At 41.2% G+C, this 18,263-nt stretch overlaps 1 protein-coding gene across 3 annotated transcripts in view; it reads right to left on the reverse strand.

The window, feature by feature from the left end:
* The window catches only part of filip1b (filamin A interacting protein 1b), a 34,448-nt gene extending 21,355 nt beyond the window's left edge, over positions 1–13,093 (reverse strand). For all 3 annotated transcript variants that reach the window (XM_069657801.1, XM_069657799.1, XM_069657800.1), the window contains exon 1: positions 12,771–13,093. The gene's annotated coding sequence lies outside the window, so the exon portion shown is untranslated. The remainder of the gene's footprint in view (positions 1–12,770) is intronic.
* Between the last annotated feature and the right edge of the window lie 5,170 nt (positions 13,094–18,263).

The following is an 18,263-nucleotide window of genomic DNA, read 5'->3' on the forward strand; positions in this document are numbered from 1 at the left end:
TCCTAGCTAGCATTACCGTTAGCTAGAAATGACTGCCTTTCCTATTGAATTGCGTCACACTATCAAACAATAATGTTAGCATTCAATCAGTTCCTAGCTAACGCTAACATTAGCAAGGAGGTAGCTGATGCTAACATTAGCTGTTAGCTATGGAGGTTATTAAATATGTTCTTTTAACTCTAAGTATTGCCCAGTGTCTGGATTCTCACCGTTCAGTGGCTGATAACGCAACGTCATTTAACATTTTAGCTTCCGTCTGATGAATATGGTCAATACATAAAATAAAATGTAGTTTGATTATGTTGTGAATAAGCGTGGGATCATATGAGATGTCTGCATCGTTAAACAATTAGTGCTAGTAAAAATCTTTGTGAGATAACTCACTTTTATTCATGTTATTTCATTTTATTCAGGAATAACAGCAAGTAATGTGAGCAAACAGACTTTCTCGTCTTTCTGACATATCATCTGGTGTTTCCTCTGTTTCCCTTAGATTACAGTTACAAAATAAAACACACCGTTACCTAAAATCATGGATTTCTAAGGGTTTGTTCAATGTTGGAAACAAATAAGTTAATGGTATTACATAGCTCAAAAACATTAAACATTTTTGTTGCGTTTAGACATTTTTCTGCACTAATGTTACACCGTGTTCTTTTCAGTGATCCTTGAAAGTCTAGCTTTATTCTGAGCCTAAAAAGGTGCGGAAACATTTAGTATGAAGTCTGTAAACAGGGACAGTTTGTTTACAGGTTGTGTAATAGTTTTTATCCAGGTTGCCAAATGTCCCAGCAATATGTCTCAATTGAAGCGAGCCTCCACATGCCATTACGGTGTCGTATCGAGTCCCAGATGAGCAAACTGATCCGTGTAAACAATTTACCTTCACAAGAGAGGAACTCTGAATCATAGAGGCGTTTCACAGAGTGACCTTAACACCGTGATGAAGAAGAGCAGTCGAGCGCTGATGACAGATTCCACCACCAAAACAGTCCACTCTGCTTTAGGAAACAAACTCTTAGAACTACATGATTTCTTGGAAATGGAAACTTATTGGCCAAAAGTATGTGGACATCATGTGATTAAAAACAGGAGCAAATCCCTGCAGCAGGTTCAACATCCGAAACGAGAAGAGTGGAGGCTGTTATCATTTTAAAATATGATGCCAAATATGAGTGTTATGCACTTTACTTTACATTTGCTCCTATGGAACAAATGTAAACAAACTAAAAATAAAACCCAGCAAATGAATTGAAGATTGTATGTTTTGTCGTCCCTGCGGAGAGATATTTATGGAGATGCGATGAGGCTCCCTGATTTACGCCTCAGCCTGGATAAAACCCCAGACAGCTGTGGCCCGTGGTCGACACACGAGACCTACAGTGGATAAGTGGTTAGAGTTGGTATGTTGGCAGCAGGTTTTCTTAGTGGTTAGAAAGCTCATCCAGTAATAAGGTCACAGGTTTGACACCAGAATCAACAAGTGTCTCCAAAAATGTCTGAGGAAATGTAGTATGAGATGCAGCATTTGTCCGGAGTAAAAGTGACTCTGAATCATATTACAGTTTGTAATTTATTTCTTACATGTTAAGTAAAAGCTTTATGAGTCCTTTGTTTAACAGTACATCACATTTACATTAGCTCTTGAGATGGCAAGTCTGTTATTCAGTCAGTTTGTGGTTTAGTGCCTGAAGGGGTTTTCATGAAATGTGTCCAGACACTCATTGTTTTCAGAGGATAAGTTATAAAAACCTTCAGGCTAAGATCCCGCGACTTTTCACTTTTTACACTTAGTTTACACTACACTTTTTTTCTTATCTAAAAACCTAATTAAAATATAGCGCAGCTCATTCCAATTACCAGGCCAACTTAAAGCATGCTAACTGTACGGTATTGGTAAGCTTTAGCATGATTACATTTACACTACCAGTCAAAAGTTTGGACACACTTTCCCATTCACTTGTATGAGAAAATGTGTCCAAACTTTTGACTGGTAGTGTATATTGAAATATCTTCAGACCTATCAAAAGTTCCATTAGCTTTAATAAATACTAGCATGCTACAAACACTTTTCCATAAACCTAATAAAAGTATAGCGCACCTAATTCCTATCAGCATGCTAACTTAAAGCATGCTAACTGTAGAGTATTGGTAGCTTTAGCATGATTACATTTATATTTAAATATATACTGAGCTATCAATAGTTCCATTAGCATTAACAAATGCTAGCATACTTGAACACTTATCCAAAAACCTAATTAAAATATAGCGCACCAAATTCCTATCAGAATGCTAACTGTGCAGTATTGTTAGCTTTAGCATGATTACATTAATATTGAAATATTTTCAGCGCTATCAAGAGTTCCATGAGCATTATGCTAGTATACTAAACACTAAAATAAGACCGTGAGCATTAAATTGTTGTAATTTTATTAATAGGTTTACATTGTTAACATGTAGGGTTAGTTAAGCTAGCATGTTGCTCAAAGCACCGCTGTGCCTGCAGCCTCTAAAAGCCTAGCATAGATGTCAACACTTTTTTATGTTCCCACGTGGCTGTTTTTATGACATGATTTGACCACTGCTTTGTATTTATTATGCTAACTCAAAGCATTTAATTTAGCCAACATTAACATCAAATGACAAAGAACACACACAAACTGTTATACTAGCATGACTCAGCCGTAAGTTGCAGCTTTGTAACGTTAGCATGCTTTCATACAAAATGAGAAAAGCTGCCCAGTTTTTTAAGTTAACATCAGAGCCACTAAAGAAAAGAGCTCCATCGTAAAGCTAAAAACACTTAACTGTTTGGCTGTCCTTCGCCTCTATTTGTGAGCTGGACCCTGCGCAGCATGTGCAGCTGTTTCTTTGGTGAAATTTTAAAAGGGGTATTTTTAGGGTCTCCCCACTTGTGTCCAGTGTCCAACAAGGGGACACTCCAGGGCTATCACTTTATGATCTATCAGCAATCCCTCGGATGCCTTAACCTCCATTTTACTTCACAGCTGCAACTCTCACACTCCTCCACAACAACACTCGTAAACAGCTAGCATGAGGCCTGTTTATCAGGCTAGCTTAAAACGCCTCAACAGATGCTAACGAAACAGAGGTCACGAGTGGTAAATCCCTGTGACGAAAACACCAGAGCAACAACTTAACATCCAGTGGCTCATGTTTCCCTGTATTTGTTTCAGCTCACGTTGTAATGATATCCGGAGGTAAATATAGATCATGCTAGCATCTCTGGCCTCTGTGCTAAGTAATTGTTTTGCATCTTTGACAACACGAGCTGCACCGCAAGCTCCCTGTTCATTATCTAATTATTAAAAGCAAAGATGACACCTGTCTCACTTGGTCTACATTCATTTATATAAGAGTATGTTAGCTTTGCTGGCAATTTGCTGGATGAATTAAGGGCTTTTATTTTGCAAGGCTCAGCAGTCAGTCAAACATATTTTAGCTTAAGTGCTAACTCACCCTGCGGCGGCCATATTGGAAATCTCATATGGAATGGATGGCAGATCACTGAAGAAATAGTTAACATGATTGAAGAGTTGTCTTGTGAGTGTTAAAGTTACAGTTGCAATATGAACTCTATCCTTTAAATCTTGGATTAAATACCCTGAAAATAATCATTAAAATCTAAGCTAAAACTACGACACAAATTAAGCCTTTCTTGCATTTTGTGATACTTTACATTTTAAAAGAAGATATGATTAAAGTTAAGAGTTTGAAGGAAGTTTGTTGGTTCACTTAAGGCTTTCTTCTTCTCTTGTTCATGATATGAAACTGTGCTCTTGCTTGGCTGGCTAATATGACATTTAATACAAAATGACTAAATGCAAATGTGCAGAGGCTGCTTCCAAAGTGACGGCAGCCGTCCGAATTCACCAGCTCAACTTTGTAAATCTGCAAACTTTGTGCTTTTCTGGTGCAACATGATTTAGGCGTGTAGATTGAAAGATGACTATATAAGGGAAGGATCAGCTTCATGCGGAGGTTTAGAGAGGTCTGGCCTCTAACTCACCATAAGGGGGAAAGTAATGCAGTCAGTCATCTGTGCTGCAGGAGGGCTTTAGAGTCCTGAGAGGCAGGAACTTTACAGCAGAGCCAAAACAAACACACTCCCGTCATGAATCAGTGTTTGATATTTCAGACAAATTTGCATCATAGTGCAATTTTAAATCTCATTATTACTTGAGTGCCTCTGAGCTTACTCTTGATTTGACGTCCTTTTTTTTCAGCAGATCTGCAGGAGAATTATGTGCACGTCCTGAGACTGAATCACACCATTATCGTCTGCACAAAACCGCTTGCATGTGATGGTACGTGGGCTGCATAATGATGCATTTATGAAGCCTTAACAGGGTCATTCTCATAAAAGCAGATATGTTCCATAAACCTGCATGAACCACTGTTTTTGATATGAATAGAAAAATGGGAGACTTCAAATTTGACCCGGTGATGAGGCTAAAGGAAAAGACAGGATCACCAAAGATTCAGACTGAACTGAAGTGAACCAGTAGTGGGATTCAAGCGATATTTCAATGTTATAAGGGGTTTCCTTTTCCTGCAGGGAATGAGAAAAACTCTACCTTACATTTCCTTCAACACAACTAATTATCCCGCTGCAGACAACCTCTCTAACCCAGTCAGCTGGAGGTCACAAGGTCGAGCTTCGACAACACAGTGACACTTTGCACGCTAGTCCACCTTGCATCCCTTCAAAATATACCTGCACAGTGAGACATACAGCAACACAAATGCCCGGTTGCATGCTAACCAGCTGTGTCGCAGGACCTTTCTTGCACCAGAGTGTCGTTCTGCTGTTTCTGAATGCAACGGAAAAACCTCTTGACATTGCAGGCAGAAATATACCAAACAGTGCTCGACTAATATCAGGCTATCAAGCACCCGTGCCTGAAATAGTGACACTTACAGTTGAGGCTTAAATGTCACTACAGGCTCACATTGCCGCCTTTAGCGCGTCATAGCGCTATCAGAAATAGAACAATTATAATCAGCAACTGCAGCTGCAGCACGTGAACGGACCACATCATTAAAAGTGTTTCTATATTGAGGTTTAAGACCGAGCACGTTGAGTATTAATACCACAGAGAGGTGAAGGTGACTTTGTCCTCACTGACCCTCGCATAACCACACAGATAGAACCAGTGTCCACTAAGAAGTAAAGATATCACTTCCTGTACGTTTTGACAGCTGGACAGAGCTTTGAAGTACCTGAATAATTCTGCTTAAAGTGTAAAAACAATTTGTATTATTTCAGAAACAGGTTTTTATGCAGTCTATACTTGTTATGGACGCCTCTGCCTTTGACTGCAGCGACCTTGCCTTTATAACCTTCCACCTAATATGGGGGTCTTAAGGCTCCACAGATGAGTGAGCAGCAGGGCCGTGAAGACGCTGCTACTGGAATAGAAATCATACATGCAGTCCAGTTTAATGTGATCGGTCCGAGGTTTGACTTTGATGCAGATTTCAGAGATATGTCTGCATGTTTAAAGTCCTGTAGGGACGTTTACCTGCTGAAGTATTTTCTTTCAAAGACAAGTGAACTGAGCTGACTCCAGGGTGAGTCCATTTTCATTTCTCTTCACAGATTCTGAATAAAAATGCTGAATCTGAAGGCAAATGATACGATTTTAGGTATTGGAAGCATCTTGGTTTTCACTTGGAGTCTGAGTTTAAGGGTGCTTTCACACCTGGCAGCTTTGGTCCAGACTTTCGGACTTCACTTTTAAAGTCCGGTTTGTTTGCACAGGTGAGAACATGCATTCAAACTCACAACAAATTGGGCAGTGTCGTAAAACAGGTTCAATTCTGCGCATGCGCTGACTTTTGCACATACGCAGAACGGATCGGGCAGCCGGACGGATCGGGTACTGACAAGCCACGCAGCAAGATGAGTAGAGGACAGATGTGGGGGAGCGATGACGTGAAGGCTCTGATAGAAATATGGGCTGACAAACGCACAAGAACACGCAGGTGTTTAAACTGTTCAATGAAAAACTGAAGGAGAGTGGAGCTGATCCAACTGTGGAACAATGTCGGTTAAAAGTAAAAAAACAACAACATTAAAGTCTGTGATTCTCTCGATTGTTGTTCTCTCTCTTTGTTGAGTTTTCCCACGTGGAAATTCTGATCAATCAGAAAGCAGCCTGATTGTCCACTAGAGTTTAGCAGGCTTTGGTTGCATGCTGAAAAAACAGTCTGTGTGGAGAGCGAAAGGGGCGACGTAATACCATCCCAGAACCCATCATCGGTCATCTGCGTCGATCTACCTTCTTATTCATCAAAATAAACAGATACATGCACGTAAGTGAAGCTAACAGTTCATTCTTAGATGTCGTATCTCAACTCCACCTCCATTCTTGCTTCTCAATCTGCCAGTCGGACTGTAAACAACGTAGTGCTAACGGCTGGCTACACCAGAAGCCCTGAATTTGTTGATACACTTTGAGCGACGCCTCAGGCCGAGGAAGGGATGAGATTGTTTTTGGGCAGTGTTTGTGATTTCCGACTCTTTAACCAGGATGAGCGCTTTTTTCTTTTTTTTTATGAACAAAGGACATGTCATTACGCCTGCCTGCACACAGGACGTAGGTTAGGACATCTTCATTGCAAAAACTGTATGTATATCTGAGGAGGAACTGGTGTTGGTTTGAGTGTAAAGTCTGCAAAGTGCTAAGTAGCTAATGGCTAGGCTTACACTTGTGATTTTATGCCTAAATCAAGTTTCACCATCGAAACATTAAGCTGGTAAAGACCTTAGTAATGTGCAAATGATTTCAAGTATATGACAGTTCCACTTAGGCTGCATTTGTATTCAAAATCAAGATGTCTACCAGCATACACCTCAAAACAAATCAATAACGACCCTTTCTATTGCACTCAACATAAAATCTTTTCCAGGACGACTTTAACAGTCCAGATTACAAAACATTCCCGGACCACGTCAGTCATCGGGGGGAAATTTGTGGGCTGAGACAAAGCAGGTTTTTATCCTCCCGGCGGTTTGTGCAAGAGCTCTAATCAGCGCTGACCAGTCCAGAGAGCTGACATCACTCCCAACACGCAGCCGAGCAGCAGCCAACTCTCACATGCCTCTCGGATGGAATGAGCATGAAATCACTTCCCTCATAAACTCTGGGTGTAAAGAGAGCAGGGAGAGAGAGCAGGCAGGATATCATGAGGGTAAAGCAGGGTTAGACCGCTGCTCCTTTTTACGTCATTTTACGTTTTTACAAGCCATTACGCTCCCGAGTGCTGCTGAATCTCCTGTGGTTGGTGGTCAGCCCACCAGTGATTTAGCCTGTCACTGACTCGATAAATGACTCATGAGAGAGGAATAAGCCCCGACCATCCCAGCGGTGACCTCAGAGAAGACTCACCATCACATTAATCGATTTACAGACAAAGAAGTTTATGATTGAGGCATTAAATCTGTCGTAAAACTGAGCGGATCTTGTGTTTGCATTTCAGCTGAGGATAAATGTGACAGTGTTCAACAGAAATATGGAGTAACTAGACAGAAAGCTGCTTAAATCAACCCATTTATATCCAGGGGGGTAAACAAAAGTCTAGCCACAAGAGTTAGCACTTATATCTTGCATTTTAAGGGGGGATTCGGGTATTTTTAAACCCTTTTTACATATTTGGGGTCTAAACAAATAACGAAAGTTTTGGAATTGCTTCAGTAAATTGCTTCAGCCAGCAGCCATGAAACAGGCTGTAATGCCTGCAATGTAATCCTTGGGGTTCAAAGTGCATTCATTAAAAGTTCTTGTTGTTTCCACTGACAGGCTCAGATTGTTAATTTAAGTGCCTGACAACATTACAGAAAGGATCCCTACAGAGATAGACCTGTTTTTGAAGAGAAAGATCCTTTTACATTGTTACATCGCTCTCTTCAAAGACACCAGACTCCACTGATAAAAACAGTGATTTTACCCCGCAGAACATTGATTTGCTGGTCTATTACTGCCTTGATCGCTCAGTTTTGTTTGTGTTATTTTGTAACTTTGGTGTTTTAAACGGTAAATTTGGATGTATGACAATATTTCTGTAAAATACAAAAACTAAAACAAACTTGGCACCAAGGCAGCAGTAGACCAGCAACTCTATGTTCTGTGAGTTAAAATTACTGTTTTTTCTGAATGGAGTCTGGTGGCAGGGTAACATTACAGAAAGGATCCCTACAGAGACAGACCTTGTTGTTAAAGAGGAAGATGATTTCTTTTAAACCAGAAACAGACGTTACATCGCTCTTTTCAAAGACACCAGGCTCCATTGAAAAGAACAGTAATTTTACTTTGCAGAACATGGGAGATGCTGGTGTGCCGCTGCCTCAATTGGTTAGTTTGTTTATGTTATGTTGTGTTTCAAAATATTCTGTTTACTGTGAACTAACCAATTAAGACACCAAAGTCACAGAATAACACCAACAAACAACATCAAGCAATGTTAGACCAGCAAACTCTCGAAGGTAAAATTGCTGTTTTGTCAATGGAGTCTGGTGGCTTCAAAAGGAGCCACTTAAAAGCTACATCCTAACCTTGGCAAGTGGTTTAAATGATTGGATTAGATGCATCTTGGTGGTTGTTTACACTTTAATGATGTTTACTTGAGATTTGATTGTAATGTTTTTTTAAAACCAAACGTAATCAGGGTCTCAAACTGTCTCGAGGAGGATTGTAAATTAAACTTAATTGACTAAAATTTGAGCTCAGCAAGTCCCGGCTTTAGTCTGACAGAAAAATATCGTCATCGTCAAAGAAGCATCGTGGCTTCCCCGTAGTTTGTTTCTAACTCTAAACAGGCTCTTGATGGGGGTCCACAGTTGAGCTTCAGGAACCTCCAAATACTCAAGCATCCCATCTCTGCCACATGAATCCATCATGACGTTATCAGATGTTTGATATGCCCTCTTTGTAACAGAAACTGTTCCATCTCTGGTCCCTGTTATGCTGTCATGGGAACAACAGTGGCTGTTATGAAACCAAACATGAGGGCAGACGCTGCTGAGCGTCCCCCATGTGAACCTCCCGAACAGATAACTGAGCTGAATTAGCAGAATGATCTCACGGCTCTTATCAGCCGGCCTTGGGCTGCCACTGGAAGACACTGTTACCGGGTGAAGCAGCTGATTTAATGCAAACACTGTTATTAAAGACGGAGGACGTGCTGAAGAAAAGATGAAGGTCAGTGGAGGAAAGTTACTGAATGCCTGAGCAGATGAAGTCTTAATCTGTATATGAAGATGGAAGACTGATTTTATAGTTTGACCTATGTCCCATCTGTGGAGGAGGCGGGCTTTATGAGCTATACTGCAGCCCTTCAGCAGGGGGCGATAGAGAGGGTTTGGCTTTTGCCGTCCATCTTTTTAGACAGTCTATAGCTGTGGCCCAATCCAGGGGCGGCAGCCTTCGAAGGAGGCAGTCCACGGAGGATGCTCCATTCATGGCCTGCGTAGACCTTTAAAGCCGAACTGAAGTGAGACCGTCTAAACGTGTATCTCTAGCCTTTGGATTGATTTGAAACCAAAAACAAGTGTATTCCTCGGCCGTGTAAAAGTCCACCATCTCGTTTGAATTGGCGCGCAATGCATCTCAGGATATGTTGGGCTGCGATGGATGCACCCGATGGATCCTTCGCGGCCCGGGATATGAAGGTCTGCTGCACCTGAAGGAGCCTTCAAATTGGGGCAGCCTTCGACGCGCTTCTGTGACACAATCGGCCTTCAAATACAGCCTTCAAAGGCTGCAGCCCCTGGATTGGGCCACAGCTTATGACTGTCACATTTCGCATTGTTGTGGGCGGAGTCAGGCAGATGTCAATCAAAATGGGATTGGCCACGCCTCCACGGTCTTGAGAAATGGCATAAACAGCAGGATGAGCTTTCTGAACAAGGTTTTGAACATTTATTTTCACTTTTCGAGACTCATTTTAAATATTTGAACCGAAATTTCTAGAGAATGGAGCAATACAATTCGGTACACAGATTCCAACAAGTCCTAAAATTAAGTTCTGAATCTGCTGTGGTTCAGTGTTTTGTTTAAAGGCTCTGATGTCTGTCTACCCTCCAGACAACATGCTCCTGTTTGCCCAGCCTTCTAGATAAATATGGAAAATGTTCTCTGTGTGATCTACGTTAAATCCAAACAACAAACAGAGCAGCTCTCTGACCTGCCCGACCTCCTCCTTGTTATCGTACCCAGCATGCTTTGCCCTGCCAAGACCTCATGGGACTCTTTCTCTTTTAATAGCTTTTTTTCCCCTTGACTGTTTTCATTGCAAGCTATTTTTTTCTGTGCACAGCAGAAAACACGTTCTATTTTTAATATTTTCAACAGAATACTTTGACAAAAATATTAATGCAAAGATATTTTCCTCTTATTTAAAGTTTAAGCTCCCAAACTGTCAGGGTGTCAGACGTCGCAGGATTTATCAAGCTGAAATGCGTCAGCAGGTTTCTGTAGAATTTGTTGGACAGATCGGCCTCAGGCCAAAAATATCCCTGATTAGGTTTTGGTAACGATCCAGATTTTATATTTTCATCAGTTGTTACAAATCCTGCAGGAATGTTAAAAGGGTCGAAACATAATTTTCTCCTTAAATGTTGTGTGAACAGAAATGAAGTGTTTGGGGCGTATTGAACGATTGGTGATGACTGATCACTCCCTTACCTTTTAATTATCATTAAATCAGCGTACTACGTCATGTTTAGATCGTTTGATTGGTTCTCTCAACACTTTTCAACACTCATAAAGCCCGCCTCCTCCATGTTAACAGATGGGACATGAGTCAAACTATCAAATCAAAATACACGTCATACATTTCAGTCTGTTTAAAAGACATTCGCTTCCACAAAGAGTCTGTTTTCTTATCAGTGCGAGCTCGTCTCCAGAGGGCAGAGCTTAAGCACTCTCTGGTAAAGGATCTATTAAATGAAAGCCTCCTAATGTTCGGCTTCCTGTAGCAAAAGCATTAACTGGGCTGTGACTGAGGGGAGTCATAATTCACTGAGTCCCACAGCCGCTCCATTCATGAGTCAGGATGAACACACTGGATCTGTGGGTGCGTCGTCGTTCCAGTAACTCTCAGCCTGCACTCCAAACCTCATTACAACTTATTACACTTCATTACATCATGTTTACAGGCTTTATTTACTCAATACAGCTGTTCAGATTCATCATATTGTAATTCTGCTGCTGTTTGAACAACGTCAGTTCATCCTCAGTTGCTCTTCCTCCTGTTTGTCCTTTTAAAATGTGTTCGTGAAGCTTTTCATCGTCTGAATTAAGCTTCAAAACAGACATGGATGTCTGGTTGTGCCAGTTTTAAAGCTCTCTGACTGCCACTATCTGTGCGTTACGGTCATTAGTATTTAGTTTGTCACATGATTGACAATATATTTGGGAATATGTGTCATTTAAGCGCGATATGACTTGTATAATGAAGTCCTAACTCTAACTAAATTGATGCGTGCAGCCCTTGTGCGACACAGGATGATGGAATAACCCAGGTGTCACTTCAGGTTAATATTGAGCTTTTGTTCAGCATCCAGCATTACCAAACAAATGTGCATTTAATCAGATTACAGATGAATTTCCACATGTTGAGGCCGAAGCCTTCAGGGCTCCTGTGGGTCTGCAAACTAAGTATTCATGAGTTATTATTAACAGAAATAAACCCCAAAGTGGAACCATAGAGCAACCATGGGAATGAAACAAAGACAGCATTAATTATAAGTGACACTGTTAGCCAGCATAGTATCATGAATAATATAAATAATTAGTGATGTACGAGTCTGAGGTAAATCCACTTTACTGGAGTAATGTAAGAGCAGAGCAGAGGTGACCTGAAAACGTCACCCTCTTGAAATCGTCTCAGGAGGTCACTTGGACTTGGACTCGAGCATTCGGACTCGAAAGATGGAGAGGGCGTTTCAGACTTATTTACTGATAAGGACTGTTTTTGATTGTTTTTTATATTAATTCATTGAGTTTAGAGCGAGGGCTGGCACATGTTCCCCTGCATGTATGTTCACGTGCCGCCTTGTTCAGCAACAGTTGCCCAAAGAGGTGCCAGGAATCGTGTGTTTTGCTTTCAGAGACTTTACAGCGAGGGCAGTGCAACATGTTTGATCTGTTGAAGAAGCATCGAGGAGAAGAAGGGATGACCTCCGACCTGTACAGACACCTGTCCAGAATACACCAGGAAAAGCTAGTGCAATGCTAAAGTTACTGTTGATAATGTTACCGTTAGCTAGCTGCTATCTCACTGGGATTCAGACTCAGTTATGGGGACTTGACTCGGCTCAGGTAATGGGGACTCGACTGGGACTCAGGTAATCCATCCATCCATTGGACGGTGGGAGGAAGCCGGAGTACCCAGAGGGAACCCACGCATGCACGGGGAGAACATGCAAACTCCACACAGAAAGGCCCACTACGTCTGAACCGGGATTTGAACCAGGAACTTTCCAGCTGTGAGGCGACAGCGCTGACGACTGCAGGACGACGACGTGCAGCCCTTTAGCAGATCATATTTGGTATTTGTAACAAATGCCTGGTGCTATAATTCACTATATCGAAAATATTGGTTATCAATGAATTGTCTGTGTCGGTCTAGGTTTACAAGAACATCCTCTCTACATTATTTTTTTATTTTTTATTCTTCCACCAGCTGAAGTCAAACTTTGGAAAACACCTGTTAGTGATGACATCATGCTCAGTCTGTCTTACCTGCTCTCAGCTCTGTCAAAGGTGTCACAGCTGTTCAATCCCAAAATGACTCCAGTCCACTTTGATGAGTTCACCGACAGATTTCACAACATCACTGTGCTCACTTGTAAAGTATCTTCAGTCCTCTTCCTCTCCTCTGGAGTTTCTTCTTCTCTGACAAATGTGGACTTTAAGCTTCGTCCTCTCCAAGTTTGGTCTGTCAGAGAGAAAGAGTAAGAACTGAAAGAGAGACAGAGTTTTTCTTCCAGCTGAAATAAAATCTTTTCTTCACAGGATGTTCAGCGTCGTTCTTCAGCCTGTGTATCAGACTCTGCTCTATATTTAACCTGTGCTCTCAGTCTGTGTTAGCAGCTGAACTGACTGAGGCTTTAACAAACCCCCAACAGCTGAACTATCAGCCGGTCCAGCAGCCAGACCACTCCTCCTCCTCCTCCTCCTCCTCCTCTTCTTGCTCACAGCCAGGAGCTCGGCTTGGCTCAGCTTGGCTTGGTAGGATGAGGTTTACATTTAGTCATGTTATAGTTTGACGTTGGTGTAGCAGGTTTAACAAGCCACAAACATTTACTCTAATCCTGGTTCAGGTTCTAAAGTAGGCAAAAATACCAAATATGTCGAGCTGGATTTTGATGAAATTATGTTTAATAGAAATTCAGAAACCAGATTTCCAGTTGATCCTTTGTTGCAGCATCTAAATGTGTTATTTTCAGGAACGTAATTGTTCACGTACTTTATGCACTACGTGTGGTACTGGAGGATACCTCTAGAGGGCGCACCAGAGAGCTCAGGCCTTATGCAGCTACCGTATGTGAGGGATGTAAACAACAGACGTGGCGACACTCGAGGAGGTTGGACAGAACACACCGTCTGCTCCGTCCCCGCTCCGTCTCTCCAACATGTTCCTCTGTGCACGGATGTAACGGTCCCGGACAATTCCATTTAGTTTTGCAGGTTTCTATGTCGACCTTTAAAATCTGCTTCCAGCTAGGATATATTATCCACATGCATGTCATGTGGATCATTGTGGACTTGGTGTATCAGCTTGTCTTCAGAACTTTCTGCCATTGTTGTCCCTGCTGCTGTATTGACCCTGTCACATCCCCTCTGCCTCTACACTGCCCCTACTGTTCATACATGCATACATTGCATACTGTATCCTGCGTTTCTGTTCGAGGACACTCCAAAAACAAACAAAAAAAACACTCCAAACAGCATAGGGGACACATGGCAGCCATCATGCACATGTGTATTTAAAAGCAAGAATATATCCGGCTTCAGATGTATTTTAGGGTCATCTTGGTGCATCTTGGTGTTTTGGAGCCAGACGTGACCATATATGGACAAGAGGGTGGGGCTAGAGAGGAGTGAACGAGGGGCTAGCAAACAGTAGCTTATAAACTAAAGCTAGCACTAGCTAGCAACATGCACCCGTAATGGTAATTGAGATGCTAATTTTGGCTAGCAAAATCAGGCTTTGGACAAAATATACCTGCTGAAAATCAAAATTCTTAGAGTGTATTTTAGTACGACTGAGCTCTAAACAAGGTTACTGTGGTCAATCACAGGTAGCCCCGCCCTAAACCCTCCCCTCTTTCTGGTCTCTGTGACTCTAAATGGGAGCATCAGTGACTAAATGAACATCATGCTGTGTTGAAGAAGACTTGAAACTAGAGACTGAGACCATAAACTCATTAGGAACATGTTTACTGAGGGAATAAATCAGGAGAGGAGGAGGACCCCCTGCAGGCCATCAGAAAGAATGCAGGTTTAAGGCCCTTTTGTTGTTGGCAGTTTTTCAGTCTTTGGTGTGAACGTGCTGTCGTCCGACAACTGTTTTATTTCCTGTAATGATCCTTCAAACAAAGTCACGTCTCCGTGTGAACATATTCCACACATTCGTAAGATTTCATATTTCCAGGAAGGAGTGAGAGCTCTGCAGGACCAGATGGACCCGAAGATGTGTGTGTTCCCGTGTGTGTGAGTCTTATGCAAGACGACTTGGCCTCACTTCTTTGTTTTATGAAAAGATGAGATTATTTTTCAAGTGCTGACATGTTTGGAAGTGTTGCAGGATAAAACAAAAATGCTTTTACTGTGTTTATAACTAAAAATATCTTTGTAGTAAATCACCACATGTGACACATAACACCACACGCTGATGGGATGAGGCTTTAATGTCAGCTGTGTTGTGTCTGCTGCAGCTGGATGTCAAACTTTGTTACAACACAGAGCTCAAATTCTCACAGTTTCTTCTTTCTAACACCCAACTCCAGCTCGCTTTTATTAGGAACAAATGTTCTCGTATTTACAGCGAGGAATTAATCATTTTGTGTTTGAAAAGGCGCTCCTGGCCCCCGCTCGCTCCAGCTTATGTAAAACTCGCTGAGACATTCAGGGGAGCACGAAGTCCAAGTTTTTGTAGCTGCAGAACAATGAAGAAAGAGAAATTAGCGAACACCCGCACCCATTCATTTACAGCTAAGAGGCTAAATACAGAGCTGTGTGAAAAACTCATTGCTATTCTTTTTCCCTGCACCTCTTTGATTAAACACAAAGGTCAGCTCAGCATCATGGGAACACGGTTAGCTTTACAGGTGTTAAGCATCCAAATATAAGAGAAACGGACATTTTGAGCTGATGGTAAAGGGATCATTGGAGTCAGGAGGATTCATCCTGTGGGGATCATGAATGTGTGAACCATATTTTTGACATCAAATCAACCAAATGTTGTGGAGATTTTTTTATCTAGATCAAAAAATATTACCTCATGGAGTCACTATGGAGGAAAATTTAAAGTATTACCACCGTTTTTACGCTAAATCCTCTGGGGACCATGCATTTCTAAATTAAATTTCACATCATATTTTGATAAGGACACAGAGATATTTCAATAAAGAATCAAAATGACAGCCTCATTTTGGAGGTAAAGTAAACGTCAGGGGTCCCTGAGGTCAGGAGGGTTCATCCTCTGGCGAGGATGAACGTGTGAACCATATTTTTACATCAAATCATCCAAAAGTTGTGGAGAAATTTAATTTATGACCTAAAAAGTAAAACCTCATGGGGGCACTAGAAGTAAAAGTCAGATGATCACCAAAGTCAGGAGAAAACACCATCTGGGGACCATGAATCAATTTACAAAATGTCATAGCAATCCATTTAATAGTTGTTGTAGGATTTTCACAACAAATCGTCCAAAGTTGTGAAAACATTTCAATAAAGAATTTAAATGTGACCCGTATGCTGGAGTTTAAATTTAAAGTATAGTCTCTACACTACATCCTCTGGGGATCATGAATTTCTGATTTCATTTTCACAGCAACTCATCCAGAAGTCGTGGAAATGTTTCAATACTAAACTTAAAAAGTCAACTTTATGGTGGGGCGAGATAAAACGTCCACCACGTTCTACACATAGATCTTCTGGGTACACTGAAGTCTACATAAGATTGAATAGAAATCCGTCTTATAGTTGTTAGGTCAGAGTGCCCATCAGAACCATGCTGCTAAAAATGGCTAAAAATGCATTACTGGAATAATAGCTGATGCAGAGGCGTCATTCAGCACACCCAGACTTCCTCCTGCACTCACGCTGTAGCTGAACGTCTGCCACCTTTCCTGCTTTATCTGCTAATTTTCCTATAATTGAACCTCTGGAGTTACTTGAGATGAATGAGAGAACGTCAGCCTGATAATCATCACAGTGCATTAGCAGCAGGAGAGGCCATGACTCAGTTCACTGTAATGAGCTCCTCCTGCAACTCTGCACATTTCACTCTGAATTACCAGAGACTATATATATATATATGTCTGTACTGCGGGAAGCTGAGGATGTAACCCCTCGTTTTTTCACTGCTTAAAGACTGTAAATGGAAAGACACCTAGCATGGCTGGATCAAGAAAACACAACTGTATATTGTAGAGGTAATGTCAGGCACAGTGTAAGGATTCACCTGTGGAGACAGATGATAATTCCAAAAAACGTGATCTTTATTCGGGCAAGGTCCGGTACACAGAAGTCAAAAAGCGAAGGCAAAGGTAACAGAGATCCGACAGGCAAAAACAGGTATGAGGTCAGGAAAAGCTGGTCAAAAGGAGGGTCAAGGATTAACTAATAAAGAGGGCCGGATGTATCGACTGCTAAGGCTCGTGATAATCTGGCAGGGAAGTGAGGGAACACCAGGGCTTAAGAAGGAAAAGGGAGTGAACGTGACAAGAGAGACAAGTAATCTGATTGGATAATCAGAATCAGAAATACTTTAGTAATCCCCCGGGGGAAATTCAGGGTAAGTACAAAGTAGGAACCTGTGAGAGGCATTCCATGGGTACTGATATGAGAACAGCATCACTGGGACTTTTCACTCTGTGTATCACTCCGCCTCAGCCAGCTGTTCTGAATACAGTTAATTAACGTTACAGCAGACCGTGTAACAGCTGATCTGTGGACACCTGCAGACACAGAGTGCAGGAGGATGTCTGTCCAGTTTCAGCGGAACTAGTCGAGTTGGTGGAGTAAAAAAGAATCTGTTGATTGTTACTGCTTACTAAGCTACTGTTTGCCGCTTGTATAACCGTTGTATAAAAGCAATCTCACACTCCAGGTTGTGATGTTGTGCTGAATGTCATCACGGCTGTGATTCAGTCGTAGACACGAGGCCGCACAACATCACCCCCTCTCATGTTATATTGCTTAATTTTATTTTAGACTATTTATTGCACAACAAATATGCCGCCTTAGGGTTGAGATGTGCACATCCCCTCACTTTTGTTGCTTTAAGACAGTAAATAGTTAACTTGTTCATTTAGAGGATTGATAACAAAAACAAATTGTTTTATAAAAATGTCCCTCTATTCGATGAGCACAGAAAATATCAAGTGTAGTTCATTTAAATTATTTGCATGTAGTCTTCAGCATGATGACGAATCTCTTTGGGGTATCAGAACTTTACAATAATTATTAGGTGCAATAAAGTGAGTATAAACTAACCACTGTGGTGTTTGCACTATAATACTGATTATTCATCTCACTTTAATGAGGAACAACGCCACCTAGCTGTTATCATCGTCTCTTCACTTAATTTATGAATATGAATAATAACATCTCTCTCACTCTCCCCATAATAAATTATAATCTAATGAACCAATCTCTAATTATCACGTGATCCGAAATTAAATCAAATAAAAATACTCCTGTTGGAATTTAAGAATGATGTTTGTGTTTTTTTTATTCTCTTTCTATTTGCTAATCAAATGTAACATAATGAGCTGATTTTACTTTCTGTCGCTTTATTTAGTAAATTTCCTGAAGTTTTATTAAAGATCAAATTTACTCGTTTGTGTTCCTGTTTGGGGATTAATAACTGTCAGGATAAAAGCTTGACATACACAAACTCCAAGCTCCAGCTGTGTAGGTTAGTAGGCTACCAATTTTAACATTAAAGCATCGGACTTCCTGAAAATAACTTTCAAAATAAAACTAAAAGTGTTACACTTCTAC

The sequence above is a fragment of the Semicossyphus pulcher genome, unplaced genomic scaffold (assembly GCF_022749685.1).
Source record: "Semicossyphus pulcher isolate SPU_LCO1_2020_fin unplaced genomic scaffold, fSemPul1.0.p SCAF_11, whole genome shotgun sequence".
Classification (NCBI taxonomy): Eukaryota; Metazoa; Chordata; class Actinopteri; order Labriformes; family Labridae; genus Semicossyphus; species Semicossyphus pulcher.